The 26,487-nt window shown below is 53.8% G+C and overlaps 1 long non-coding RNA gene across 2 annotated transcripts; it reads right to left on the minus strand.

Annotated features, from left to right (window-relative positions):
* Nucleotides 1-13,083: 13,083 nt before the first annotated feature.
* On the minus strand, nucleotides 13,084-26,467 carry LOC122226627. Of its 2 annotated transcripts, none has more exons than XR_006205708.1 (6): nucleotides 26,379-26,467; nucleotides 25,416-25,522; nucleotides 24,661-24,834; nucleotides 23,746-23,822; nucleotides 15,430-15,610; nucleotides 13,084-13,141 (listed from the first exon to the last, which is right to left on the minus strand). It is a non-coding gene; the product is annotated as an uncharacterized LOC122226627 (long non-coding RNA). The 2 variants fall into 2 exon arrangements; XR_006205709.1 differs by lacking the exon at nucleotides 26,379-26,467 and adding an exon at nucleotides 25,697-25,762.
* Between the last annotated feature and the right edge of the window lie 20 nt (nucleotides 26,468-26,487).

A 26,487-nucleotide genomic window follows, 5' to 3' on the forward strand; every position in this document is an offset into this window, starting at 1 on the left:
GACAGCTCAGGGCCTGGAGCCTGCTTCCGATTCTGTGTCTCCCTCTCTCTCTGACCCTCCCTTGTTCATGCTCTGTCTCAAAAATAAATAAACATTTAAAAAAAAATTATAAAAAAAAATAAAAATGGCGAGGTTTCACACTATCCAGATTTTTTTTTCTTTTCTGCGGAAATATCCATAGATCTGAAATCGCAGGGGCTGACATCCCTCTCCAGGCACAATGGAGCTTGGGGGGGGCCTCGGGTCCCCACCCTGGTTGCTCATTAGAGTCACCCGGGATGCTCTTTGCACACCCTGGTCTCCAGGGTCCCCAAAAAACCCTGATTTAATAGGCTGTGGAGGAATCTGGGGAGGAACAACGTTGTTGTCGTTGTTGTTGTTGTTGTTGTTGTTGTTGTTGTTGTTGTTGTTAATTCCCCAGAGATGTCTCCTATGCAGCCAAGGTTGAGAAATGAACTCGAGTATAAGAGGAAGCCTCTGTCCTGGCTGGGGCCTCAGAGGATATGTTCTGGGCATCTGGGGGCCAGGAGTTGGGGCCAGATCTTTGGGTGTTTAGCTGGCCAAGTTGAGATGTGAGGGAAGGGGGTCTGTCTTCCCGCCTTCCCTGTGCAGACCCTTGTCAGCTCCCTCCTTCCTCATGACCCCTGGGCTTCCCTCCAAGGCCCGTGTCCTGAGTCCCCTTGCCAACCACATTTATCCCACCGATCTTTACCAATTTAAAGTGTTGGCCCTCCGGGTTCCAAAAAAGAAACTCTGCTAGCATCATCTCGAATTTGTTGTTATTTTGTGTTCTTATCTGAGGTGTTTTATATCGCAAGCCTTATGAACAGACTGTGGCCAGTGTAAATCCAAGAGGGAATTGAGTGGAAAGGGAGGCGAGCACGTCCAGGAAGCCGAGAAGCCGGCTGGGAGGGACAGGGGTCAGCCAGCTTCGGGTCTGGGAGGCAGAAAACTGCTCTCGGGCCGGGGCCCTGCCCCTGGGGTGAATGAGGCTTGAGCAAGAGTCCGGAGACTGTGGTAGACTTGTATCACTGTTCCCCAATTATCCACTTCAGCCACATGGAGAGAATTCCACCTCCACCCTCCCCGGTGTCAGAACTGGCTTGTGGAATGTGAGTGGACATCACATGGGCCCAATCTGAGCAGAGATTTTAAATGCACCTGAGTGGTTCAGGTTAGCCTCTTGCTTCCGTCTGCCAGGAGAACAGTTATTTCTCATGCCTGGCTGAGAGCTGAGTGGGGTCAAAGTCAACCCTCATGCCCACGAGCCAAAGAGAAAAACAAAAAGCCACTGAGATCTGGGGGCTATTTGTTACTAGAACAAAAGCCGACCAATACAGAGGAAGAGTCCATACCTGGGTCCTAGGCCCTCCCTTTGGCTGATCCCTGGACAGAGAGGAGCCTGGGGAAGGAGGTGCTGGGCCCTCAGCTCCACGTGGGAGATAGAGCTTATGCCCCCAGCACAAGTGCGTGCACACACACACACACACACACACACACACGTGGTTACAGAAGAGAAACCAAGGTGCTGTGGGGCTGGAGAACAAGAAGCCCACACGTCAATCGTTCTAGTAGCCAGAGCCCAGGGCAGTGGGGTCCTGGCCTTCCCACCGCCCCAGCCCCTTGAAGATCCTCGTCTCCCATGAGCCATGTTTTCAGGACTTTTCCAACAAACAGAAGTGACTACACGTAGGAATCCGTTACTGGCAACGTTGTGCGTGTTCAGAATGCGGCCCATAGAAGTTCTGATCGACCGCCGTGGCCAGGGGAGCTGAAAAGCAAGAGAATTCAACGTCTTAAGTCACCCGCGCAGCCTTTCTGAAATACCAGAAACAGCTTTGGGAATGCATGTTGCAGCCTCCAGGCCTCTAGATCTGGGCCCCCAGGTGGGAACGGGCCGCCTAACATGCTCGCTCTCCTGACGGCGTGTCCTTCCAGCCACTACCCCGGGAAGCCACAGACGCGTCCAGCACCACAGCAACCGGCCCAACGGGGGCGTGGGGTGTGTTTTGGGCACAGGGCAGGCTGGCACAGCGGATGCAGACAGGCTTCTCCGGGGAGGCCCTGTGAGTAAGGCTGCTCTCTGCCCGCTAAGCAGCCCTGACTGCAAATAAACCAAATCCCTTGTGAGAACAGAGGGGCTTGACGTGACCCGCCCACCCACCCCGGGATGCTTTCTGCTGGAAAGAGATGGGGCCACGTCACCTAAACTCCCTGTGCCTCACTTTCCTCATCTGCCAAATGGGGATGATGAAAACGGTCCCCAGGTCAGAGGGCCCCCAGATTCAGTGGATTTGTCCCTGCCAGACACTGGGCTGGTTAGCCCTTGACCTCACCCCTCCCTTCCCTCCGCCTCACCACCGATTCAGGAGGAAAGTACGAGAAACGAGCGGGGGAGTTAGTTGCGAGGAGGACAGGGGCTAATGCACACGCACCTACATCACCTCTCCCACTCCCCCGCCGCCCCCCCCCCCCCCGCAGGCAATCTCACCTCCCTGGGTTTTAGAGTTTTAAATTGTTTCTTTGCTGATGACACCCACATTCATAATCTCCAGCTTAGACCTCTCTCCTCAGCTCCAGACTTGTATTTCCAGATGCCTCTTGACATCTCCGACTCAGGACGTTTAAACTGAATTCCTGATTTGACCCAAACCCGTCTTCCCCTATCCCTCCAGTTGCTCAGGCCATCCCTGGGTGAGGAAACTGGGGCGCAGCGAGGCAGGGCCACACAGACAGGAAGCAGAGAAGCATCTGGCTCCCAATTTCCCAGCCTCCCTGAGACCCCCCACCTGGGTCCCCAGCTGGGACTCCTCCTTCAGCCATCGGGGCGAGGGGCTTTGTGCCCAGGTGTGCAGAGGGAGTGTGATTCAGCCCCATCAGAACATCACGCACGTGCAAGGAAGGGTCTGGAGGGCGAGGGGCCTTCCTGGGTGGACCGTCACCACAGCTCCGGGCAGGCGAGCCGACGGAGGCCCTGTCTGGGCTCCAGCTCCCAGCCGACAAGAGGACGAGCTGGGTGGCAGGAGTCAGGGAGCTCCCGGACTCGGAGGGCCCAGCGGTTAGTTCCCTAGAGCGAGGCGGGGGGGTCAGTGCAAGTTCTCGGCTTCCGGAAACAGGAGTGAGCAGGCAGGTGTGGCCACCTCCAGCATCTACCTGCCTCTTCCCCCCCCGGACCCTGCCTTTTGTTCAGGGGACTCGCCTCCCTGCACTCTGGCCGGAATCAACGCCTCCCCGCTTCTGGGGACGGAGCCAGTCCGCCCAGGCGTCCTTCAGGTCACCCTGACTGGTTCAGGGATGGAAACGCAACCCAGCGAGGGCCAAAGGGATTCGAAGAAACGTTGTCCGTCTTCTGGGCAAGAGCCTTCCTTTCTCTCACACCCAAACTGCCCCTGGGTGCGAGGGTATGAAGTTCAAGGTGGCAGCAGCCATTTTTGGTCTGCTGTCGCGGGCCGTACGGGAGGCACTGCGGGAAGAGCCCCACGCGAGGGCTGGCCGAGCTGAAGGGGGGACACAGGGAGGTGCTTCCCTGGTGCTCACTGACCACAGGACCAGCACGTACCAGGGATCCCAGACACACCCGGCATCTGGCTGCGGTAAACTTCTCCCGAATAAATGAATAGATGGACGAAGGATACCTCCTCTCGGCTCCCCGTCCCAAAGGAGCCTCGGTTCCCTAATACATGGGTGTAATACTCGTCTCTACCTGCTGGACTTCTCGTGGGAAGTTAGTGAATTACTACACACCTGGCACACAGTAGACACACAGCAAATATCATTATAATTATCATCCCCATCCTCCTCATTTCCCTCTGGAGCCTCAGTTCTCTCCTCGGTGAAACGGGAATTCATGTATTCAACAGACTGCTGGCCATCACCTTGTGCCAGGGAGTCTGGTGAGGATCTGAGGCAGGGACGCAGATGGACGGGCTCTGGTCTCTGCCTGGGAGAATCAACCTTCTGGTGTGGCGGGCAGTCAAGAGTTAAAACCCAGCGGGAAGAGATCCCTCGGTATATGGGAAGTCGGCTGTACGGGTGTGGGGTGTCCTGGGGCGTAAACGGCCACCTCCCGAGTCGAGCTAATTGAGGTGAGGGAAAGGAGCTGAGCCCATGTCCTCTGATCTTTCCGGTGCGTTGGCATGAAACCATGAGGGATGGGCTCCAGTTGTCGACCCAGGTCAGACAGGAAAGGGAAGATAAATGACCAGAGAGCCCAGGGCATAGAGTAGGTAGATACATAAAAGTTGAAGGTCGAGGAGGAAAGAACCAACTTGTATGTCAGGTGTTTTTCTCTTGAAATATTATATTGGTTTTTAAAAGTTACGTGAGGGGTTCCTAGGTGGCTCAATCAGTTAAGCGTCCCGACTTTGGCTTTGTCACGATCTCACAGTTCCTGGGTTCGAGCCCTGTGTCGGGCTCTCTCTGTTGTCAGTGTGGAGCCTGCTTTGGATCCTCTGTCCCCTCTCTCTCTGCCCGTCCCCCACTCACACGCTCTCTCTCTCTCTCTCTCTCAAAAATAAACAGTTTTAAATGTTAAAAATTATGTGAAATAATGGCAAATCTAATTCTTTAGACTTTTATCTTTTTTTGAAAAATGAGTGAAATTTTTATTTTAATGGCAGTTAATGTTATGAGCCGCCAAGTGACAACGCCACCTGGTGGCAGCATACTTAAGTCCCAGGTTTGTTTTATTTTGTTTGCGGTAACATAACACTGCGGGCCCGATTTTTGGATGTGACTAGAGATCTCAGAGCCATTCCCCTCTTACCCCTTCTCCCTATCCTTTCGCTGCAACCCGGCTGCCATAGTCGAAGCTCCCAAGTTCTTAGCTTTTTGCCTGAGCCATGCCTGCTCCAGTCTGAGAAGTCAACTTCCTCCTCCTCCTTCGGTGCTGACCTTCCCTAAGCCCGCCACCCTGCCCACCAGGGGGATGTGGGAATAGGGAGAGAACCTACCCCAGTGGTAACAGTGAAAGAGCACAGACGCTACGGACTCCTGTGAGTTCAAATACTTACTGGCTATGGGTCTGTGGGACCTCTCTAAGGCCCCTATGAGCCTCAGTTCCCCCACCAGAGAAATAGGAACTCAAGAGACTTCTTATTCTTTCTACTCCGTGGCTTCCTCTTTATCCAGAGCTGGAGTGAGCGGGGACCAAGAAATGAAGGGGAGGAGTGGGTGGAGTGGAGCAGAGAGGCAGAATGCCCCTGCGTTGCACTTACCCCTCTTGGGGACCCTTTGCAGAAATGCCCAAGGCCGCTTGCTTCCTGGGGCCACCTCCCAGGTTCCCCTTCCTGTCCAGTCCATCCACTTTCTCTTCCAGTCTCTCTCCGAGCCTGGTTGCTGACACCCTGCACCGTCTTATAATCCACTTAGCTCTGAAGGGACAGCGACCGAGCAAAGGGCCATTGGCCCTGCCTTGGGCTCTAGAGACGGCAATGCTTCATGCCTCCCCCCGTCTCAAATGGCTCAAATGCACTTGGGAGGGAAGAGTTTCAGAGCTGGGCTTCCCCAACCTTGGCAGCCACGAACGGTTCGGGAATCCAGCCTTCCAGCCCGAGGCTGCTGCTGCCTGGATCCTGTCGTGTGGCCTTGAACAAGTCACTTCCTCTCTTGAGCTGCAAATTCCGTTGGTAAAAGGGAGCTCTCCAGTCTAGGTCTAGTCCGGCTCCCATGACATGGCAGCCAGGGCCGCTGAAGAGGTGGGCAGGGTTGGGGTGTCCTCTCCCCTCCCTGTCTCCCTGGGGAACTCCAGGCCCCTGCTGGGAGGGGGAGACCCTGTTTTCCCCTGGGGAAGTGAGTCCCAGGGCAGCTCTGTGATGCTCCCCACACTCGCTGTGGGCAGCAGAGCCGAGTGCTGTATTAATTATTACCAACTCCCCCTGGGAAGAAAATTCAAAGTCAGGTCACCATGGTAACCTAGACGGTGGCAATGTGACCAAATTTTTTAAGTGCTCAACGTGTTCCAGGCAAATTACCTCTCAGTGGAAGAGAAAAGAATGGGGCCTCAATCCCACACTTCAGTGGCCGGGGGAAGAAAAACGCAGGAACTCCCACGGGGCCCAAGCCTTTCTAAGGGAGAGGGCGAGGTGGGCGCAGGGCTGTTGCAAGGCCAGAGCAGAGCTGCAGATGACATCCAGGCTTCTGAACGAGGGCCCGGCCAGAGAGCCAGACGCCTTGGGGTTCAGTCCCAGCTCCGGTCCCATCGTGTCTGTAGCCCCCCGCTGGTACCCTGACCTCTCTGGGCCTCCGGTAAACCTTCACCCGGCAGTCTCTCTCAAAGGCCCAATGAGATGAACGAGCCAGTGGGTTGTTGACCTCACTTGGGGCTGGGGGTACAAAGGGGAGGCCCAGGGGGGTTTGCTCATCAGATCTTCGAGGCGGAGAGGCTTGGATTCAAATCCCACCTCTGCCACCTAGCAGCTGTGTGACCTTGGGCCAGTGACTTCACCCTTCTGAGCTCTGGCTTCCTTACCTGTAAGAGGAGGCCGAACAATAGTCCCTCTCCCTCGGCGTGACGGTGATTAAGATAATCCATGAACGGGCGTCCGGGTGGCTCAGTCGGTTAAGCGTCCGACTCTTGATCTCGGCTCAGGTCATGATCTCACGGTTCATGAGATTGGGCCCCACGTCGGGCTCTGCACGGACGACCAGAGCGCCTGCTTGGGATTCTCTCTCTCTCTCTCTCTCTCTCTCTCTCTCTCTCTCTCCCTCTCCCTCTCTCCCTCTCTCTGTCTCTCTGAACAATAGATGAACATTAAAACAAAAAGATAATCCATGTAACGTGCTCAGCACAGCCCCCTGGACACCGTAGGTGCTGATGTCATCATTGTTGCTGCCACTTTAATAAGGGTCCCCTATGCCAGGCTCTGAGTTGAGCAAGTTTTACACAGGACCTATCATCAAATCCTCCCCCATTCCTCTCGCGAGATGGCAGTTACTACTAACCACAGTTCACAAGCGTGGAAACTAAGGTTAGCGAGGCGAGGAGGGGCTCAGACACACCTGACCTGGGTCTGTCTGCCTCCGGACATTCCCTCCGTGGCCTGAGGATGACACGAGCCATGTGTCGAGTGCCCTCACTGGATAGTGAACCAGTGGGCACCCTTGGGCACGTCCAAGTTTCATGTCGCGGCCCCTGTATGGCCCCGGACTCCCATCTTCTGGGGTTTGGGATACTGGGATACTGGTGGGCTGAGGCAGTGATGGGGAATTAGAGGCAGGACCCCCCCCCAAAAGGCCCCCCCTTCAGGCCACCGCCCCAGGGGGTGCCGGTGGCCATCAGCATTACAATGGCTCTGCCTGTCCTTGGGCCCCTGGCTGTCCTCACACTGTGGGACGCAGATAGCCAGGAGCTGTCTCTGACCTCATCGCGCCCTAGCCACTCTGGCCTTGCATGGCCCTCACCTACCCTTTCCTGCTGGGTCAGCATCCCACCCCCCTACCCCCACCCTTGAAGCTGCCCCCAGGCAAAACTGGCTTTCCCAGGACAGAATGAGGTCAGTCCTGTAGGGTGATGGATGGATTTAATAACAGACCATTCCTACCGCCAGCCCATTTGCCCTTCACAGTCCCGGACCCACGTAACGGCCAGAGTCAGCCCCATCTGTCAGGGGACAGGAGTCAGAGGGGGTAGAGACCATCCTCCCAGGGCCCCCCAGGAGCCCAGAGCAGGTCAAAGTCAAAACCCTGAGATATGGGCACCCTCGTTCTAACCTTCTCCTTGACGGTGGTATGCCCTTGAGCAAATCACTGCTCTTCTCTGAGCCTCAGTGTCTCCATCTGCAAAATGGAATGGAGAAGGCCCCGCTGCTTGCCTCCTGGGGTTTCTGCAGGGACGGAGCCAGCGGCAGATGTGATCTCCATGCACTTACAGAAGTGATCCTGGTCACTGCTCATCTTGGTTGGGTTCCCCCAGAAGCCGACCCTGAGATAAGAATAGAGAAGTTCCTTTGGGCAGTGATCCTATGATAGGGAAAGAGAGGGTAAAACAGGCAGAGAGGGAAAGGTTAGGCCGTGAGATCCCTGGGTGGGGAAAAACACATATTTTGAAACAAGGCTGGGAGCCTCTGACCACAGCAGTCTCCCGGGGGCATAAGGTTCCTCTTAAGTACAGACACCGCCTGCTCCCCCTCAGGTTCCCCTCAGGAATTTGACCAAAGACCTGACTAAAAATAAGCAGTCGACCATAAAATGTATGACCCACAAGGAATGGTGTGGCCCTAGACCACCCCTCATACGATGGAAACCAGCCAATCAAAAAGGAATGACTAGGCATTTAGAGTTATCACGCCGATAAGGGTAAAACCAGAGAAGAAATGAGTGGGGGTGGAAGGGGGGGGTGGCGACCAAAACCTTATAAAACAAGGACCCTTGCCTGTAGTCGCGGGCATTCACTCCCTTCTCTGGAAAGAGAGCTCTCCTACTATTCTTGCTTTCTGATCTTATACTCTAATAAACTTTTGCCGGCTACTCATTTTATTCGGTGCCCCCCCCCTTTCATTCTTTGCGGCGAGACAACGAATCCTGGGCATTGAGGTTAAAAAAGCATCCTGCAACAAACCCGGGACGCGCCGGTAGGGAAAGGGGGAAACTGAGGCAGGGAAGGAAGAATCCCAGAGTCAGGACGCGCTGGTGAACGAGCCGCAGCGGGGACAGCCGAGGCTCCGCCCCTCTGGAGACTTCCAGGAGATGGGGTGGAATGGGCCTCACGTCTGTCCCAAGAAAGAGGGGAGAAGGCTGGGCTATTTCCCCACCCCCACCCCCTCAGCTCCCACCCGCCCTTGGCCGAGGTCTGCTCCCGCAGACACCAAGGTCCCAGCACTCCCCCAGCCTGCCCGTGTGGGTGAGCAGCCCCTCTGGCCAGCGAAAGCCCTCAGAGGCTGTCCTGTGCACGGGAACGATGATCCTGAGGGGACGCAGGCAGGGCTCCACGTGCACGATCTCATTTCCTGTTGCCCGCGGTCAGCCTGGCAGAGGAGGCAGGGAGACGCGCCCCATTCTGCGGATGAGGAACGTGAGGCTTAAAGGGCTCAGAGGGGGCAGGGTCTTTGGTCCTTGCACGGCCTCTCAGATGGGCAGGGTCCACTTGCTTGTGAGCTGTAAGCAGTAGCATGCTGATAACTGGGTAACAATAGGAGGAAAGAGCCCTGGCTTAGAGGGTTTGCCGGTTGCCATGGCGTAAATACTCCCACCATGGCCGATTTCATGCTACCGCAGTGATGGCTGTCACTGAGCACCGAGTTGGGAAACGATGCTAACCATCGGCTGCCCGGCGCCGGGATGGGCTGGATTCAGCACACCACTGGTTGGAGCCCAGGGCAGCCCTCAGTACCGATCACGCTGACTTTCTCTGCAGGGTGCAAACACATCGTCCTGTTCCGGCTCCCACCCCTTTGCTGCCCCTGTCCCTTCCCTCTGGAACGTCCCTTCCCGCCTGTCCACGTCGCCAAACCTTACTCGCCTTTTCAGAGGCTGCTCTGGTGCCACTTCCTCCAGGCTGTAGTAGGGGAGCACCGCCAGCTGCTACGACGAACATGACCCCGTAGCCGCAGTCATTCAACAAACACAATCTAAGTTTACCGCTGCCTGTGGTGGTGGAGTGGGGGCGGTTCTGCTCCCCCTGGAAGGAACGCAGCTTCCTTCCGTCATGGATGCCTCATGTCCAAGTTCACCCCAGGACGGGGAGAGAGAGAGCGAGCGAGCACAGGTTCTCACGAGTTTTATGCATATCACTTCTACCCACTTCGATGGCCAGGTCTGCCTCTCCCGACTGCAAGGGGGCCAGGAAGGGTAGTTTCACTGAAAACCGAGGAGAAAACGAAACCGTGAAAACGAACCAAAGCCAGCTTCTGCTTCTATTTCCCCCACACCCCAACTTCCACAGTCCGACCAATTTCCTTCTCTTCTAGATTCTTCCACGACATACCATCCAGAAACGGCTTTTCTTTGGTCTTTGGCTCAGACTGCCCAGCATGGTTCCTGGGGTGGTCTTTTTTGCCTCCATAAACTCACAGAGGCTGAGCTATAGAAGGTTCCTAGAGGCTGGGTTCCCAGTGCTTTCTTTGGGTACGAATCATCTGTGAATTCAGGGTTCACAGATAATGCATATCTGGGGAAGGGCCCATCATTCAGTATCTTTAACCAGCTTAGGTAGTTCAGATGTCCAGCTAACACTGGAACTGCTGATTTAGTTAAAATGTCCCACTTAACGGATGCGAACACTGAGGCCCAGGGGTGGGGGGAGGAATTTGTCCTAAGCCACGGAGTAAGCTAAAACTGGATCTGAAAGTTGAACCCGGGGCTCCTGACTTTTAACTCTGGGCTCTGTCTATATACTATGGTGTTATCTCCCGTAGAAGATCTGATGGTAAATTCCAGCACGAGACACTGGTAGATGCTGAGTTGGTCATGGGTCATCAAGATGACCTTCATAGTCAAAAGATACTGACTTGAATGTGAGCTCTAGAAGAAGGCCGACCTAGGTTCAAACTCTGCTTTTTGCACCTACTTGTTTTGAGATCTTGGGCAAGACTTCTTACCTCTCTGAGCCTCGGTTTCCTCATCTGGAAAATGGGGGTGATAATAGTACCTATCCCATAGGGTGGTTAGGAGGTTAAAATATAGGAAAAGTGCTCAGTGCTGTATCTGGTAAATTCTCAGTGTGTACTTATTGTTGACTCTGATTATCCGCCAAGGTGAGTGGTTGTTCTCAAGGAGCCTGTGAGGCATCTGGAAACAATCTCAAGGGTGAGCCTTATCCAGGATTGAGAGCCTCATCCGAGTAAAGCTTCATCCACTGTGCAGACAGAATTTTCATGAAAATCAGCTCCCCAAATGTACAGGCTAAGCCTCTGGAAATTCAAGCTGCACTGCTTGACCTCAATTTTTATCCAGTTTGGTGTTTAACTCAGTTTTGAAAATATACCCAAGCTATATGTGTGTGTGTAAGCAAGTCTGAGCGAGCATTGCTTCTGTGCACAGAGGCTGCTCGGGTCCCAGCCCACGGAAACGCCAGGTCAGTCGGGGAGGGCTGGGCTCTGCTGCAGAAACAGATGACCCCCACATCTCAGTGGCTACGGACAACAAAGGTTGCTCTCTCGGTCACTGTCCCCGCCCTTCGTGGCTTGGTTGGAGCTCTGCCCGTGGTAGGCACTCTGGCACATAGGCTGAAGGAGAAACTACCAACTCAATTGTTGCTGTTCCTGTAGCCAAGGAAAAGAAGGCTCTGGAAGAGAGCTCAGGCAATAAAGTGGTATGGCCCGGAAGGGACTCACATCCTCACCAAGTCTCTCTCTTCTCTTAATGTTTATTTATTTTTGAGAGAGACAGAAACAGAGCACGAGCAGGGGAGAGGCAGAGAGAGAGGGAGACACAGAATCGGAAGCAGGCTCCAGGCTCCGAGCGGTCAGCACAGAGCCCGATGCGGGGCTTGAACTCATGGACCACGAGATCATGACCTGAGCCGAAGTCGGAAGCTTAACCGACTGAGCCAACCGGGTGCCATTGTCACCAAGTCTGAATGGAGATCCCACAGCACGGAGGCACATCCTGGAGCCCATCTCCTTCCTTGTCTGCATAAAGTGGTGTAGAATAGTACCTACTTCAAAGGACTGGTGCGAGGGGCTACCTGGTATAATGCTGAATAACTCTTGAAATAGCACCTGAGAGGGGCACCTGGGTGGCTCAGTCAGTTAAGCGTCCGACTTCGGCTCAGGTCGTGGTCTCATGGTTCATGAGTTTGAGCCCCGCGTCCGGCTCTGTGCTGACAGCTCGGAGCCCGGAGCCTGCTTCGGATTCTGTGTCTCCCCCTCTCTCTGCCCCTCCCCTGTGCTCTCTCTCTCTCAAAAATAAATAAACATTAAACACATTTTTTTTTAAAAGGTGAAATTTGTTATATGAATTCTATCTCAATATTACAAAAAAATTAGGATCTCAGTATTATTAAAAAATTCAAAAGATAATAATGCTGATAAATAATAAACAATGGGGAAATCCCCCTCCCCCTGCAGGGTTGTTCACCTTCACCCCAAAACTGCCAGCTCCCATTATAATCCTCATCTCTGGGCTGTCGTTTCTGTGGGCTGGTGTCGCCCTGGCCGGGGCGCCCTTCAGCGTGTGACCTGTGCTCTCTTTCACTGTCAGCGACAGAACTATGCCCACACCACGTGCGTGTAGGGGTCACATCCTGCCACAGGACGACCGCCCTTCTCCAGTCTCCCCAGGCCCTCCTGCTGCCTGGGATCCTATGGGATGCCTGGGATAGAAAAGCCCTTGGCCATCAGCCATCCAGCCCCTTCCATTCAGTAATGAGGAAATCCAGGTCCGGGGCGGGGCGGGGGTGGGGGGGGGAGGGATTTGCCTGATGTCACACAGTGAGATGGTGGCGGAGCTGGACCCAAAACCCAGGTGCCCCATGGTACACCCGGTGTCCCTCCTATGGTGGTGGCGCGTCCGCGGGCAGGAGGTGGGGCTGGGCAACGACTGGGAGACTCTCAGGGCCTCTCTGAGGTCCTCACACCAGACAGGTGCATGAGGACAAGGAGGAGACAGCAGGCTGGCGGGATAGAGGAAAGCTGAAGTCAGACGAGGAGGGTCCCAGCCGCTTGCTACTTCCTGTTTTGCTCACAGCTTTAGTCGTGGGAAACAGTTGTCACCACAAAACTGCAACGCCAAACCCACTAGCTTCCCTTCGTGCATACCCATTCCTCCCACTGGTCTCTGTCTGGGAGCATGTCCCCCCCTCTCTCTCGCTCCAGGCCCACAGAACCGGGGGCCCCCGCCACTCCCACCCCAACTACGAGAGGTAGCTCTGGCTGTCATATGTTCAGGACTCCCTGGGAGCAGTGTTTGAGGAGAAGGGGACACATTCATGAAATGGGGCCGGCGGGCACAGATGCCACATTAAAGGACACAGACTCACAGAGGGTGAAAAGGGTTCCATTTCTGACGTGAAAGTCTCAGTGGATGCTGTCTTTCCGACCTTTCTGACCTTTGCTAACCTCCCTTCGAACGCAAAGACCGGCCCTCAGATTGAGAACAGCCAGGGCGCTGGAATTTAAGGACACTACTTGATTACCATTATACTCACACGACTGCTTCGCTTCTACTTGTGGCAATCACGCAAGTCCTCCGTTTACATAGTTTCCTTTGAAAATAAATTTAAGTAAAGACGAGGTGATTTTTCTAGAAACACTGAGTGGCCATCAGCACAGGCAGAAAGGAAAGTGGTTTGGAATGTCTAGGAGTCTGGGAAGCAGTCGGCGGAGGTTTTCCGCGTCTGGGAGGCTGGGCTGAATTAGTCCTGGCTTTCCCCTGCTGGAAGGACCCCGGCCCGGACCTGTCAAAACTGACTCTCCGTGGCCTGAGCCCTTGACTTGCAAAGCATCCAGATTCAGGCTCCCTGCCTGCAGAGCAACACCGGGGTGGGCACTGGAGGCCCTGAAGGCGGGCTCCTGGGTGGAGGCCAACCTCCCTCGGAGGCTGCCTCCTCCTGGGTGTGTGAGCTGCCTTGTCACCTGCGGACCAGGACCCAGAACCGTCATCCTCCTCTCTTCCCTACCCCCCCTTCCCCACAGCTTTTCCTACAAACCCCTCAAACCACCAATTACTTGGGCCTCCCTCTCACTCCCTACCGTTGTAGGTAAAGTTGAGGTTCCCTGGCACCCTACTTCCTGGACCGTGGTTCACCTTCCCTGTGCTTCTTCTCCCAGGTGCAGTCCCCTCCCTGTCTCCCCACTGCCCAGGGAAGCTGCCCTCGAGTCTGATGTGGTTTTCTGGCACCTTCCTTTGAAACCCTACCACCACCACCGCCACCACCCAGATCTGTGGGACCCCTGTAGAGCCGGGCCAGGCCTAGGGTGAGGATAGTGAGGTGCCCAGGGTGCAAAATTTATGCAGACGTCCATTCTCAGTGGCCACCCCGACGGGGAGTGTCTCCTTAACTATGTGTCCAAGGTACCTCACTTGCCTCACTCTAGTCCCACACCTGTTGCAGAACACAGGAGAAAGAAAACCTGCTGGTGAAAGGATGTTCCGGGGATTACTGGGGTTCTGAGTAATGTTCATAGCAGTTACCCCTTTGGGATCCTACAACAACATCTCCCAGGAGCAAGGCTGTTGCCTAAACACAGCTGCGTGGGGTGTGCACTGAACAAGGGTGTGACGCCAAGGGGTAAGTGTGGCTGAAATCCACCTGTCTCCACTCTGTGTGTCTGAGCGTGGGGCCTGCGTCACCCTGGAAAAGGGGGTACCTGGTTGTGTTTTATCCGCTGGTGATGGAGGCTTTCAGTACCTCCCACCAGAGTATGGAATGTGCTAGTGATGGCCCTGCAGACAGCATGAAGCAAAGGTGACGTGAGAGGGAAGGCACTTGCCCTGGGACACAACAGCAGGGCACCAGGACCCGAGTTTCTTGAGTCTTCACTTCATCTTCCCTTTACTTTTTACCGCTCAAGTACAATATGTTAGATGACTGAGTGCTCTGCACAGGCAGAGCTGAGTCTAAAGCAGATGTCCCTTTTATGCCCTTTCTTGCCTGCCCCTCCCCCGCCTCGCCAAGGCCGAGTTAATTCCCTCCACGTCTTTTCAAGCAGCTTGGGCTCGCCTCTAATCCCACGTCTGTCCTCCCCACTGGACTGCAGATTCCTAGAGGGCAGAGACTGTGTCCCGCGGCCTCAGTCTCAGCACACGGCCTGGTAAATTCTAAGTGTGCTGGGCGTGCATCACCCACATTTCCTGGGAACCCTGGGGACCCAGGCTCGGTGCCACGAGGCCAGAGCACTTAATAAGACACAGATCATCAAGCAAAAGTAATTTAAAAATAATGCCAACTGTGACTTGTGTCCCTCTAATACCCTTACAATCCTTTTCCCTCCGTGTCCCCGTCCCTTTCTCTCTCTCTTTTCCATTTCAGGCCCTCTCCACCTATTTTCTTGCTTCTGTGATACAAAACCTGGAAACTAGGTTGTCCAAGAGCCGGAGTCACATTCCAGAGGGAGGGCAGGTGTAGCGGACCAGCCGGTTGTCCTCCAACCCTGTCCCCCTCTCCCTCACTGGCACGTGGCTGCTCTGCTAGACGTGATGTTTCCTGGCCTCCCTGGCAGGAGTGGCCACGGGACTAAGTCCCGGCCGTCGGAACGTGAATGCAAGCGAGGGAGGCCACTTTGAGGCCGAGGCCTTAAGTCACCCGGTGCCTTCTTTTTCCTCTCTGCTTGGCTGCAGCCAGCCGTGGCGACAACCCCCAAAGGGGGCGATGAAGCTTATGGGATGGAAGCGTCCCACCGCGGAAGGGTCTCTGAATGGCCAGGGCCTCCTGTATGAGAGACGGTGTCCTCGCACGGGGCCTGCTGTGCGAGAGGCCAGGACACTTCTATATTCCTTACGCTGTTCTGTGTTGGGGTGTCTTTGCCCCAGCGGAGAGCAGTGTAGGCTTACCCGTAAGTAAGAGAGCCAGGAAGGGGAGAGGCTGGCTGAGCAGTTACAACCAGAATCTTCTCCAGGAGAAAGGGCGAGCGGAGTCCGGGCCTCCCACACGACGGGCTCTGTCCCATTACACGTTTGGTGGAATGACGGAACGGCCAGGGGTGCTCCCAGCAGAAACAAATGATGACGGTTTCTTGTGTAACCAAAGGGGAAGGGGAAAGAATGGGGTCACCTGGCATCCGGGTTCAGTGCTGTCAGACCCTCAAAAGCAACAGAAACAACCTCCGTTCTATCTGCCACTGTTCTACAGGACTCTTACTTACCCTGCCGGCCTTCCCTGAGGGGAGGGCAACAGCAAGCCCCCTGCTTTCACAAGGGCCTCCCAGAGGAGAGTGGGAGGCTTGCCCAAGGTCACCCCGGCTGTTAGAGGCGGAAGGGCCATGGAAACCCCAAGAAGGGATTTGGAGCCAAAAAGGATTTGAACCTGGAAGCAGATGGGGAAACCAGCAAGGGAACCCTCCCCAGGTGGAAAGATTAACTCAAGAAGCTGTGGCCAAAGACAATGGATGGAAATGACCTAAGGAATTGCAGGAAGGAGAGAAGCCTGCTGTCCAGGCACCTGGCGGGGTTCCTCACAGCCTGCTGAGTGGCCACCATTCACACTGACTAGGGCTGGAGGAAGACGCCAAGGCTGAAACATTGAGGTCTGAAAAGGAAATGCAGGAACCACAAAGTTCTGTGAATTGTCTGAGCCAAAAGAGACAAAATGGCCTTGGGGAGGGTCTGGAGCCCAGATGGCCAGGGGGAAGGAAAACCTGATGGGCCTCCAATCTTCCCAGGTAACGTCCTTTCTTTTCAACATTCCCTGAACATTTATGGAGCACCTATAGTATACCGTGCACCTCTGTACCCTAAGGATACAGCCATGAACCAAACAGGAAAAAAAACAAACAAAACATCTTTCAGGGGCCCCACCTGCTAGTGGGGGAAGCAGACAGTAAAACACAACCACAAGAAATAAGTCAATTCTGCAGTGTCAAGATGCAGTAAGAACAAAAAACAAAAATAAAAACGAAAAACGATGGGACCAGGAGTGACGGAGATGAGACAGACTGCGTAATTTGCAGAGCCCAGCGCAGAACAAAAACGTGGGGCCCTTGTTCCAAAGGCAGAGAAAAGAGCTGTTAAAGGTACACAGGAAATTTTCCCTTCTTTCTGCAGTCTCCTCTCTCCCTCTCTCTTTCTCTGTCTCTCAACTTGTCACTGTGTTTTTATTTGCTGTTTAATGTCATTCTAAGTAAAGACAAATCTTAAATTACCAGCATGGGTTTTACCACTCATCTTTATATTGTACAATGCCAACTTTGAAATGAAAATATCAGAGCATTTAACTCGTACGTGGAGTCACAGAAATTACACAATTTGTATTTCATGGCTTGTCCCCAAGGGTGCCCCAAGCCTGCCAGAAGAGGCCAAACAGAAAGAACTGGAGAGAGGAAGAGCTGATCTGCCCAGCTAAAGTTTAAGTGAGCTCTTCTGGGAACAGAGATACCCTTGGGGTAAAAAGTCTCCTGGGTACCCGCGGGCCCTGCCACACTATGGTGGAGGCACCCACTCTCCAGAGCCTGACCGTTGCCAAGTTCCCCTTACCAAATTGTCCCTCCCCCCAGATGCAGGACTGATGGGTAGCACCCAGGTGAGGGTGGGGCCTACGGAACTCAAGCCTGGCCTCTCCTTCCCACGGGGCCACTCTTCCAACCCTTGGCAAATGGGTAACCCCCAAAGGTCTTTAAGCTTCCATTCTGGGCTGTGCTCAGGACCTGCATCAGGGTCTTGCCCCCACTGAGATGTGGCCTTTCTGGCCAGTCACCTACTGGACGCGCCACGATGCTGCCAGTGCAGGGTGGGGATAGCCATGCCCTGTCCCAAGATGCTGTGAGGTGTGTGCACCTGACCTCCCCTCCCCTGTCCCGGGTCTGTGATCGGGGTGCTGCCAGCCACCAAAGACAGCCATAGTCTTCGAGCAGGGCCAGAGAGGGGAGGCGGAACGGGGCCGGAGGTGCTAATGGGCAGGGGGCCAGGTGGCACATGTGAGCTGAGGCCAAGTTCCTGGCGCGTATCCCCTTGTCCCATCAGACTTCACTTACAAAACACAAATTCAAAGATAAAATTATTAAGAATTTCGAGACAGTGATAGTGGAGCATAAAATGCAAAGTGTGGGACCCATCTGAGCATAGGGTACTGAGTCGGGGTGCTGGCTGTGCTCCCAGAAGCCAGCCCTGGAGGGAGGAGAGGTTGTCACTCTGAACAAATATTCCCAGAAGGCTTTGTTAAAAAGATGATGTCTGAGCAAAGACTTGAAGAATGAGAAGGAATGAACCACTCAGATTTCAGAGAGAAGGGTGTTACAGGCAGAGGGAACAGTATGTACGAAGGCCCTGGTTTGAGAACGTGCCTAATGTATCCAGGGGGCAGCCAAGAGGCCCATGCAGCTGGAGTGGAGGGGTTAGGGGCCAGTTGTGCAAGGCCCTGGGGGACAGTTAAGGGATTGGGTCTTTTGGTCTGAGAGAAAGGGGGAGCCAAGGAAGGGTTTTTTATAGAGGAGTGACACGATCAGATTTAGGTTTCCAAGGGGCTTCTGCTGGGTTAAGCCTAGACTGGAGGAAGCAGGGAAATAAGCCAAGCAGCTACCGCAATAACCCGGGAGAGGGATGACGGTGGCTTGGACCACCAGCCTTTAAGGATGGGTGGTCAGAACCTGGGTATTTAGTAACATTCTAACATATTTATTCAGCCCCCAGTACACCACCTATGGTCAAGGCTCAGGGGGTTAATGAAGCAGGAGACACCAGGTTCCAGCTGTTGTGGAGCTTTCCAGTGAGGTAGAAACAGACGATACACCAAAACAGAAGGGCCTCTCTGACATGTCATTTCAGCTGAAATCTGAGTGACATAAGGAGCCACCGTGAGATCGGGGAAAATCATTCCAAGTAGAGGACACAGCATGTGCTTTAGTCAGCTCAGGCTGCCATAACAGAATATTGCAGACTGGGTGGCTTAAACGGAAATTTATTATTATTTTTCCCCAGGTTTGAAGGCTGGGAAGTCCAAGATCAAGGTGCCCGCCAATTCAGTTCCTGGTGAGTGCTCTCTTCCTGACTTGTAGACGCCCAACCTTTTTTGCTATGTCTTTGCATAGCCTTTCCACAGCACCTACAAGTGATCTCTCTCTTTCTTTCCTCTTCCTATTTTTAAAAAATGTTTATTTTTTTGAGAGAGAGAGCTAGAGCAGGGGATAGGCAGAGATGGAGGGGACAGAGAATCCAAAGTGGGTTCCACACTGGCAGCAGAGAGCCCGACGTGGGGCTTGAACCCACGAACCTGTGAGATCACGACCTGAGCCGAAAACAAGAGTCAGACACTCAACTGACTGAGCCACCCAGATGCCCCTCTTTCCTCTTCTTATAAGGCCACCAATCCTATCAGATTAGCTCCCCACACTCTTGACTTCACTTAACCATCCTTGCCCCCTAAAAGCCCTAGGTCCACATACAACCACATTGGGGGGCTTCAATAGGCTCAACTTATGAGTTGAGGTTGGGGAGAGACAGTTCAGTCCAAAGAACCCTGAGTCGGCAAATGAGCTTGGCCAATCCGAGGCAAGGCAAAGAGAAGGCCAGTGGGCACGGGGGGAGAATGTTTCAGACACAGGTGGGCAAGGCGGGCAGCAGGCAGCTCACACAGCCTTACAAACTAGGCCAGGAAATCTGGATTCTACTCTAAGGGCTGACCATTTCTGAGCACTCCCTATGTGCCAGGCACATGCTAACGACCCTACGGGCATCATCTCATTTAACTGTCACAGTCATCCTAAGAGGTAGATGTTCTCTCTGCCAATTTCACAGTAAGGAGACCGAAGCCCGAGCAGCAGTGTTCGCAGAAAGGAGGCGCCCTGTGCTTGCCTGTCGTGGTGCTCAGCCCTGCCAGGGGAGGAGTACAGAGCAGCCCTTAGCTGAGCCCCTGGAATGGGCCCTCCAGACTGGGTGGCCTCAGAAGCAGACGTTGGATTCCATCCAACGGAGGCATATTGAGCATCTGATCCTGGTGAGGGGTTCCTCCGTGTGAATCAGCCACAGTCCGGGCGAGTTAGGACAGGGCTTCTCAAAGTGAGGTTCTCAGTCTTCTATATCCAAATGTCCTGGGGCACAGATTCCTGCCCCACCAGCAGCTAGTAGCTTGGAAAGCTCAGAGGGTGTTGCCAGGAGTTTGCATCTTAAACAGATGTCCCCATGGGAACCTCTGCTGCAGGGGGAGGGGCAGGCAGCTGGGCAAGCAGCTGGCGAAGGGGGCACAGGAGACAGGCATCAGCTGCACCTGCAGAGGGGCCCGAAGCCTTCTGCTGGTGAATGACTTCTTGAAGTAATGTTGCAGCCAGGCGTTGAAGGAGGTGGAAAGTGGGGAGGGAGGGAGAGGGCATTCCAAATGGAGGCACCTGCACAGGCAAAGACTTGGGGGCTGGGCACAACCAGAGGAAAAGGGGAGAGGGGGAGGGTAAGAGGAGGTTGTGCACCAGCTTTCTTCGCTCCCCACTGGGACCAAAGGACAAAGTGACCAAGGTTAGCTTCGTCAGCCTGCAACAGCTGTGGGGACAGCTTTATTGCAGAGGCCCCTGCTGGCTGCACAGGCAGAGCCCCCTTTGCCCAGGCCCCCGGAGAGTTCTTCCTGCTGAGGGAGGAGGTGGATGGGCGGATTTCACAGAGAACAAAGGGGCTGGAGGCTTGGGGGAGGGGATGAGCGAGGACCTCCGTGTGGAGCATGGTGACCCATGGCCCTTCCCTGGGTGGCCCTCAATGGGTTGGCTGGGCAGAGGGGACAGGAGGCAGCCTGCTACGGGCCCCAGAGCAGTCACACCCAGAGGGGTGCTGGAGCTAGGTGCTGGAGCTGGCGGGCTCACAAGAGCAGACTGTAAAAATATTCAGGAACTTTGTAAGCCGGTTGTTAAATTTTGGTAACTTGAAATTGGCCTTGATGGGTGTTTACACAGCATGGAAATTGGCAAAAAATCAAGGATTTTTTTTTTTTTTTTAATTCTTCCACGGAGCTGATTAATCAGCACTTCACTGACAAGGGAGCCACAGCCACTAGCATCATGGGGCGGACGGTAGCCGGAGACCCTTATCCAAAACACACCCTCCTGTGCAGGGCACAAGAAACAGCCAGGTACATCAGACACACTCAAGTGTCCCTGCTCTCAAGGAGCAACCGGTCTGTAGGGAGGCAGCAACAACAACAAAAAAGCCACAACCTGGGATGTTCTCAACCAGGGAAATAATGCTAACAACAGCTGCTATATCTTGATTCCCTCCCATGGGTCATGCTGCTGGGAACCTCTCCCCCATCACCTCCGCTCCTCACAGCCGATCCCACTACACAGATGGGAAAAACGAAGCTCGACAAAGTCACCTGCCCGGGATCACACGGCTGGCAAAGTCACGTCCAAAAGCCACACCGTTCTCCCTCGAGCTTGTGTGAAGTTCCTTAACCGCTGCAGCGCCCTGCCTCCACACACCATGCTGCATGCCTGGGGCAGGTGCAGGGCTGGCAGTGGGAAAGGCTTCCCAAGAGTGGTGACATTCAGTCTGGGTTTTAAAGGATGAATAAGAATTTGCCGGTTTTAGGGCACCAAGAAAGGCATTCCAGATGGGTGGAGAAGCCCAGGAGAAGGCATGGAGGAGTAAGAGGGCATGGGAAGTCTGGGGGAAGAGAGAACACGGTTGGATTACAAGGTTATATCATGGGGAAGCAGGCAAGACGGGAAGGTAGGTGGGACTTTAGTGAGAGGGGCCTTGAATGCCAGGCTAAGAGATGTGGTCTTTTATCCTAAAGGCCTGGGGGTCACGGAAGTGGAAGGTCCTGGGACCCATATCTGAGAACGATGTCAGTATTTCGGCGAGATTGCTACTATATCCGTTTTTACAAGTTGCCCTGGAGCAAATGCTTCTCAAACCATCTGTGGAGAAGGACCATTTTTTAAAAAATTTCTAATCTGTCCCAGACCAATACTTTTGTAAAATACAAGGAAAAAATGAATTACTAGAAAAATAAAATGAAAAAAAAAAACCAGCCATTTGTTTTTATGATGAGATTCAAGACCTACGATTACTCTATCGGATTGCGCTACAAGTTTTCAACCCTTAGTTTCTGTGTTCACTTTGATAGAAAAGAGCTGGTCCAGGCAGTCTCTGTTATAGGCACACATCTAGGACAAATAAGGGTTCTCCTCGTGAGAGTCAAGCGCTGCCAAACAAATGCTATTTTGGAGATGAGGAATCTGTCGTCCAGAGAAGGTAAAGTGGCCTGCCCAAGATCACATAGCTGGTGAGAGGCAGGGCTAGGATTTAAACCCAGGGCTGTCTGCCTTATTGAGGCTGTCTGCCTCAATCCACCTGCCAGGTGCAGCCCAGACCCTCTCAGCAGAGCCCTCCGGCCTGGCCCTGTAGCCTTGTCCCTGCTCTTAACACAAGGTCAAGAGCCCTGCAGTGGGGGGAAATGGCACCATTGTAAGAAGGGAACTTCCTTGCCCAGGGTCCCACGCCCGAGGTTGGCGGAAGCAGCCAGGCTCCAGGGCTCCTGACACAAGTCTGTCCTCAGTGTCGCCACTCCGCCTGCTTCTGTGCCTGTGCGCTGACCTCTAGGCCAGACAGTGCCAAGGAGGGCAAGGGAGGGAGGGGCACGAGGAGGCAGGGGACGCACCAATTGCTGGCAATTACACAGTGCTTTGTCATTCTTAATTAGCTCGGCGGCTCCATAGGCAAAGACCTCCCCGTGGAAGCAGAAGACAGCGGCTGGTGCTACCCAGCGGGGGCAGACTGGGTGGGTAGGGGTCCCCCAGGAGCACTTTCCCCAACGCGTTTAGGTGCTGCTGCTTCTTCAACTGCAGAGGGCCACCCACTTGCTGGGCACATGCTGAGCACCAGAAGACAGAACTTAAGTCGAGGCCTTAGATGCGTACTGGCCACCGCCTCGGTGCCAGGCACTGGGCTGCTGCTCCAGGGAACCCTGGGGTGAATGATGATTTCTAGCCCCCAGGCTTGAGACATACCCCGCTGCTGGGGGAAGCAAACAGGTTCAGCCATAAAACATGAATGACGACCGGAGTTACCATTTACTAAGCACCTGCCACATGGCAGGCACTAGGCCAAGCGTTTCCCACATATTATCCAATAGAAGCCTTACAAAGCCCTCTAAAGTGGGTATTATTCCTGCTGTACGGATGAGGAAACTGAAGCCCGTTAGCTAGGATTGCATATATATAGATATAGATATAGATGGAGAAGTTGGTTTTAAAGTTTTTGTTTGTTTGATAGAGAGAGTGAGTGGGGGAGGGCCAGAAAGTAAGAGGGAGAGAGAGAATCTCCAAGCAAGCTTCTCAATCTTATCGTGGAGCCTGACTCGGGGCTCAAACTCACGAACCGTGAGATCATGACCTGAGCTGAAACCAAGAGTCGGGTGCTCAACTGACTGAGCCACCCAGGCGCCCCTGGAGGATTTGGTTCAGAGCCCAAGTATGTAGAACTCCAAGGTCAAACAGTTGACTAGGGGAGAGAGGGAGAGTGAGAGCTTGGGCGCGCGAGAAGAGGAAGCTTGTGAGGGAAGACAAGTGTGTGGGTAGCTACGACTGGGTATTGGGGAGGAGGCCAACTAGACTTTCAGGGCAAAGGTGGGTAGGCTGGGAGAGTTGAGGAGGCAATCTGGCTGGATGTTTCTGGAAGAGGAAGCATCATGAGAAGGGTCTGAGGAGGGAAGGGTTCAGAACAAATTGGTTAGAGTTGCTGGATCAGTGGGACACAGGAGGCAGGTCAGGTGAAAAGTCAGAACCAAGTCTCAGGAGGAATGTGTGGGCTCCTGACTCATCAGTAACCCAAGCTCCCTCCGATTCCCGGGGAGAGGGCTGTCTCAGACCTGGGCCTGAGGTGGAGGGGGAAGTCCTACCTCTCCAGTCGGGAGAGGGGGTGGGGGCTCTGGGGTGAGGCTGGACGACCCGCAGCTCGGACCGGGCCAGGTCCCAAACCCAGGAGGGCTCCCTTCCCTGGGGGCCAGTCAAGAACCATGATAAGAACAGTCATTCCACCTTTACTATCCAGCCAGTCAGGAGAGTGACTCCGATTTTATTAAAATATACAATATATATAGCACTCATTATAGGCCAGGCATAATTCTAAATACGTTCCAAACTTTAACTCTTTTAATCCCTACGCTAATCCATGAGGTATAATCCCCACTTTACAGATGAGGAAACTGAAGTCCGTGGAATTTAAGTGACTTACTTAAGGTCACGAAGTAAAGAGGCAGGGGAGACAGGATCCCGGGCTCCAGCATCCATGTGTTTAACTACTGTGCTCTGCTGGTGGGGGAAAAGAAAATACACTCTGCTGTAAAGACTCCCATTTTACAGATGGAAAAACTAAGGCCAAGCCAGGTAAAGGGACTGGCTCAGGCAAGGAGGGAGGACAGATCACTGGAGGAAATCGGGGCTCCTGACGTAGGCTAGGCTTCTGTCTTGGTCCCAGTGCAAGTCCGAGTGATAGCTGGAGAGAAGCTGAGAGCCCTCCCAGGGAGGGAGCCCTCCCTGGCACCCACTATCTCATCTGGGGTCCCAAAAGGGCCCAGGGCAGAGAAAACAGTAAGATTACAATCCTGGCACCCTTTTCCTAAAGACAAAAGCCAGTTATAACCACAGGTAGCTTCTCCCTCCCTTTTATTTATTTTCTTTCTCTCTTTTTTTTAAAGTTTATTTATTTATTTTGAGAGACAGAGAGTGACCAGGGAGGGGCAGAGGGAGATGGAGAGAAAAATCCCAAGCAGGTGCTACACCGTCAGTGAGGAGACCTACTCAGGGCTTGAACCCAGGAATCGGGAGATTGTGACCTGAGCTGAAATCAAGAGTCAGATGCTTAATCGACTGAGCCACCCAGGAGCTTCTATTTTTCTTTCTGATTGCTAAAGGCTATACGACCACTGCAAAAATTTTTACAAAGTTAGATCAGATGAGCAAAAAGAAAAGAATAAAAAAATCGCCTTAAAACCCCTCCTTGAATACCGGTATATTTTCAAGACTTCTCTGCTCCCTCTCGGTTTTTATAAGCATCCAAGCTGTAAAGCAAGAGACTTGGCTTCCGATGCTGGCTTGCTGTGTGTCCTTGGGCAAGTCCCTGCCCTTCCCTAGGCCTCAGGCTCCTTACCTGCGAAATGAGGGTTTGGACACGGTGACCTCAGAGGAGGCCCCTTGCCGCTCTGACCTTCTGTTTCTGCTTCTGTTCCTGGATTGGCAGAAGGGGCATGAGCCGGCTGCCCCTCTGCGGGGGATTCATGGCTGACAGCTCCCAGCAAGCCACCTCCGGGACGATGCGATGGCCCTGGAAACAGCCTTCGCTGCAGTCTCAGCGTTCCCAGGCCCGCCTGCTCGCTAGGCCCATATGGTGCCCCCTGCCAGCTGGACACCACCAGCTGCCCTTCACCTGCCAGCCCTGGGTGACTGCTTTTCCTTCAGGCTCCAGAATGCTCTCTCTGCTGCCCCGGAACCTAGCTGGCTCAGGGTAAGAGAGCTGGGGGCCTCTGCCCTGAGGACCTATCTACCCATCGCCACAGCCCTTTGGGGAGAAGACAGCCTCATACGGTAAAAAAGATAGAGGGAGGGAGGGAAGAAGACAGGAAGGAACACTGACTGTAATCCAACTCCATTTGGACCCCTTGCTAGGCATTCAGGAATGAATCCGAAAAACGCACTGCCCTTGAAGGATCCAGAGTCTAGTGGAGGCAACAAGAGTAGAAACAGGCAGCAGAAACACTTGCAATGCTGAGAGCTCAGGCCTGTGAGATCCCAAAGGGAGAAGCCTACTAGATAGCAGTCAGGGAAGGCTTTCTGGAGGAGGCAACTTCATAGGTCAGTTCTCAAGAAAAGGTGTCTGCCTTTCCAACTCAAGTTTTTAATTCTTACCGGCAGCCCTGTGGAATAGGTGTTGTTGTCCCTTTTACAGATGATGCTCGGAAAGGTGAGTTCACAACCACCAAATGAAGAAAAGCCAGGTTCAAATCCCCATGAGCCTGGGACAGAATGAGACAGAATGGCTGAAAAAGCACTTGGTTTATACTCTGAGAGAGGAATGTCAGTGGGGCCTCACTACCCAGCTGGGGATAGCACAGCCCCATTTCCCCCTCAACACAGGAACAGGACTCCTGTCTTCTGTGCGAGGAGCAGTCCTAGAGGCTGAAGTTCACCTTGCTGAAGCATCCCCATCTAGAAGGAGCAAGGCTGTGGCATGAAGACAAGTGCTCTCTTTTGACTCCCTTCCACAAAGCGTAACGGGAAGGCATAGGATCCTAGAGAGAATCCTAAATCCTAGCCTTAGAACATCTGTGCTTGAGGAATTCTAGAATCCACACTCCCCTCAAAATGCCTCCTAGTAACCATGGCAGGGTCTGGGTCAAGGTCATGCAGCACCTGGCCCTTCCAGGTTGGAAGGATGGCTAGAAATAGGATCCCATTTCCTTTGACAGATAAAGATGAAGACATAGTGGGGGGGGGGAAGAAATTGCCTAAGGTAACACAGCAAGTCAGTGTCAGAGCATAACACCCAGGTCGTATCACTACCTGGGGGGTGGGGTGGGACAGCCCAGATGCCCAGGTGGTGCCAGAGAGCATCCTGGGTGCTGTTGGAGGAGTAAAATCCCCAACTGGTCTTACTAAGGCAAACTTTTATAGTCCTGCGCAGTACTCAGCAAAGTTCTAATACCCCAACTCTCCTAAGCCTCGGACAAGACTCTTCTTTCCCACCCTAAGTCTACCCATCTGTAAAATGGCCCCCAACTACCTTTCAGCTGGGCTGCTTAGAAATCCTAGGAATAAGGGGATTGGAAGAGGGAAGAAAAGAGGGGGCGTCTTGGGCTTTAGGCTCCCTACCTCAATGGCGCCCTTCACCGGGACAGCCTCGGGGAGGAGAGAGCAGGAGCCGGGCCAGGCGTGGCCAGGCAGGGCCGTCGGGGGCGGGCCCAGGGGCGGGGCCTAGCCG

This window comes from Panthera leo, chromosome C1 (genome assembly GCF_018350215.1).
Source record: "Panthera leo isolate Ple1 chromosome C1, P.leo_Ple1_pat1.1, whole genome shotgun sequence".
Lineage (NCBI taxonomy): Eukaryota > Metazoa > Chordata > Mammalia > Carnivora > Felidae > Panthera > Panthera leo.